This window comes from Nycticebus coucang, chromosome X (assembly GCF_027406575.1).
Source record: "Nycticebus coucang isolate mNycCou1 chromosome X, mNycCou1.pri, whole genome shotgun sequence".
Classification (NCBI taxonomy): domain Eukaryota; kingdom Metazoa; phylum Chordata; class Mammalia; order Primates; family Lorisidae; genus Nycticebus; species Nycticebus coucang.
The window spans coordinates 42,816,938-42,820,330 of NC_069804.1; the positions used below are offsets into that span (position 1 = coordinate 42,816,938).

The window sequence follows — 3,393 nt, forward strand, 5'->3', positions numbered from 1 at the left end:
CTCAAACTCTTGGGCTCAAGTGATTCTCTTGCCTCAGCCTCTTGAGTAGCTGGGATGCCATGACACTCTACTGAGGGACTACGGGCACCTGCCACAACGTCTAGGTATTTTTAGAGATGGGGGTGGTCTGCTCTGGCTAAGGCTGGTCTCGAGCCTGTGAGCTCAGGCAATCCACATGCTTTGGCCTCCCAGAGTGCTAGGATTACAGGCATGAGCCACCGCACCCAGCCTATAGTTCTTACTATATATAATAATTCTATGTGTTGTATTACATTTTCATTGTTTAAAAAATATTCTCTTACAAATTTGTGTTGCTTGACTCTTTTGATTACAAGGTACAGAAATCTAACTCAAAAGAGTTCAAACACAAAAGGAAATTTCTTGGGAAGAGGGAAGAAAATGGGGAGTCATTATCTAAGGGATACAGAGTTTCAGGGTTTTTTTTGGGGGGTGGTTATTTTTATTTTTTAATTTATTTTATTTTATTTTTTAAAGTCAAGGGAGAGCACAAACGCAGTCCCCCACTACCACAGATGGTGTGAGTTTTCCACGTTTGGGGAAATCACAGGGGTCAGCACATCCAGAGTCTAGTGGATGAGCTGTGCCCTGGGCAAACCACCTGTGGTCATAGTATCTTCCCAACTCAGTATCAGAGTTTCAGTTATACATCATCCAGTTGGAGATGATGAAAGAGCTGTGGAGAAGGATAGTGGTGATGGTTGCACAATGAGGTGACTGTACCTAATGCCATTTATAAAAGGATTAAAGCAGTAATTTTTAAGTTCTATATATTTTACCACAATTTTTTAAAAGGGGGGAGAATTTCTTGCACAGCTGAATCCAGGGGACCCAGTTATGTCATTAGGTCTGTGGCCTTCTCACTTATCTTGATTATTTTTTTTTGTGTGGTTCCAATCTTAGGTAGACTCTCTTCTCATGGTAATTGAGATCGTCACCAGTGTCACTAGGTGACTATCTGGCTATCTGGGTCACCTCCTCATCGCAGAATCAAGGAATTGACAGTTTCACCAAAGTCATGATGAGTGGGGGAGGGAAAGTTCCCCAAAGAAGGAGATAGCTTCTGTTACCAGAAGGGGGAAGAGGTCGGGCTGGACAGAGCAACAGATGTTTACTACATATGTTCTGGATTTCCTGTGTAACCCAAGAACTGCCAAAGAGAGTGTTTAAATGTTTCAAAACATTCCTGTGTGATTTGCATCATATTTCGCTTTTATTTTTTAAAGTTTCATTGACTTGTGGTTTGACCATTTGGTGGAATTTCTGTCTTTCTGTGAATACCAAATAACCTTATATGTTGGATAAACTGGTTAATGTGTGTTAAACTAGTGAAAGAATAAGTCTGTTGTTTAATAGATCTTAGTTTTTTACAGGCTTGTTTGCAGACAGTATGAACTATGTGCACTGGAAAAGAGACTATATTAACTTGTCCTGTCTCAATCTCTCCATATGTTTGTTAAATTCATATTATTTATGGAATGTCTTCTAGCACGTAGCATAGGCGTGGAACCTAGTGAGCCCTGACAAAAATTTTATTGGATGAATTATTCAATCATATATTTTCCACTTTATTTTTTGTTTATTTTTTCCAGAAGTGGGACATTGAGAGTTCCAGTTAAAATAATATTTGTTTTTATTTCTTCCATTTGATCCATTTTCTTTTATGGACTTTTTTGCAGTGGTTCTATAACACTTAAACTGAGTATTTTTTTAATTTTTCATAATTTAATGTACATTTGACCATTAAGTAATGACCTTATTTATTTATTGTGCCGCCTTTGCTATGACATCTGCTTTATCTGCTACCAAGATAGTAATCCCAGCTTTTCTTCTGTTTGTGTAGGACTATCCTCTAACACTGCTACTCTGTTGATGATGTTTCTGGTTTGTGTGTCTCTCATAGACAATAGATTTTGTTTTGATAACAGTCAGTAAGCTGCCTTCTTTTTATAATAGAGTTCAGCCAGTTTACATTTAATGCTTTAATTTGTGAAATTTTACCATGTCCTATTTCCTTTTAAGTTTAATTTGTATTTGTTCTCTCCCTTTCAAGGTATGGAGTTGATGTAGGGTACTTTAAACTTTTTGTTTCCTTTTAAGTTATTTCAGAAAATAACCTTAACTAATCTGTTTTTCTAACATCCTCAATTTATCAGGCTATTACACAACTGTTTCATTCTAATATTCACTTCTATTATTAACCTAGGATACTCTGAATTCTCATGTGGGAATGTTGAAAGTCTAATTTCTAAAACTTTACTTTCTGGCAGCGCCTGTGGCTCAGTGAGTAGGGCACCGGCCCCATATGCTGAGGGTGGCGGGTTCAAACCCTGCCCCAGCCAAACTGCAACAAAAAAATAGCCGGGTGTTGTGGTGGGCGCCTGTAGTCCCAGCTGCTCGGGAGGGTGAGGCAAGAGAATCGCGTAAGCCCAAGAGTTAGAGGTTGCTGTGAGCCGTGTGACGCGACGGCACTCTACCCGAGGGCAGTACAGTGAGACTCTGTCTCTACAAAAAAATAAATTAATTAAAAAAAAAATAAAACTTTACTTTCTGTTTCTCTGTTCTCTGTCTCCCTCACCTCCACAGTCATCTTTGGTTGTTAGCTATTCTTACTGAAATTCAACCTGTACCAATTATTTCTCAAAATAATTACTGATTTTACTTTTTCTCATCAAACTTGTCCTTTTTTTGTTTGTTTTATTTAAACTTATCCTTTGTTAATGTTAGTATATAGTGATCCCTCATTTGAATCTTGCTTTTTGTAGATCTTTATTGTCTCGAAATTTTGCTTTTGGTGTAAGCCAGCTCATGGAAGAGCCACATCAGGGTGGACATTTGTAGCATGACATTTGTAGAAATTTGCTTTGGCATTATGCCCTCCACCAATGTTGAAGACTATAATAAGTAGTCCTATTTTGGATCTGAAGATTTGTTTTTGTTTTTTGAAAATATCTCAGTGCCTTTATGTATGTGTGTGTGTGGGTCTGGGAGTGAATTTCCTTAATTACAGTGGAATTGTGTAATTGATTGCATTTCCATCTTTTAATTGGCTGCTGGCGGTTAAGTGCCAAATTTGAAAGTCACCTCTGTCTGTTAGGCTGGGCACAGTGGCTCATACCTGTAAACCTAGCAGTCTGGAAGGCGAAGGCGGGAGGATCTCTTGAACTTTGAAGTTGGAGACCAGCCTGAGCAAGAGTGAGACTCTGTCTCTACTAAAAAGTAGAAAAATTAGCCAAGCATTGTGGTGGGTGCCTGTAGTCCCAGATACTCAGGAGGCAGAGGCAAAAGGATAGTCTGAACCCAAGAATTTGAGGTTGCTGTGAGCTAGTCTGAACCCAAGAATTTGAGGTTGCTGTGAGCTAGGCTGATGACATA

The 3,393-nt window shown here is 38.8% G+C and overlaps 1 pseudogene; it reads right to left on the reverse strand.

Annotated features, from left to right (window-relative positions):
• Positions 1-496: 496 nt before the first annotated feature.
• LOC128578921 (uncharacterized) lies at positions 497-650 on the reverse strand (annotated as a pseudogene).
• Between the last annotated feature and the right edge of the window lie 2,743 nt (positions 651-3,393).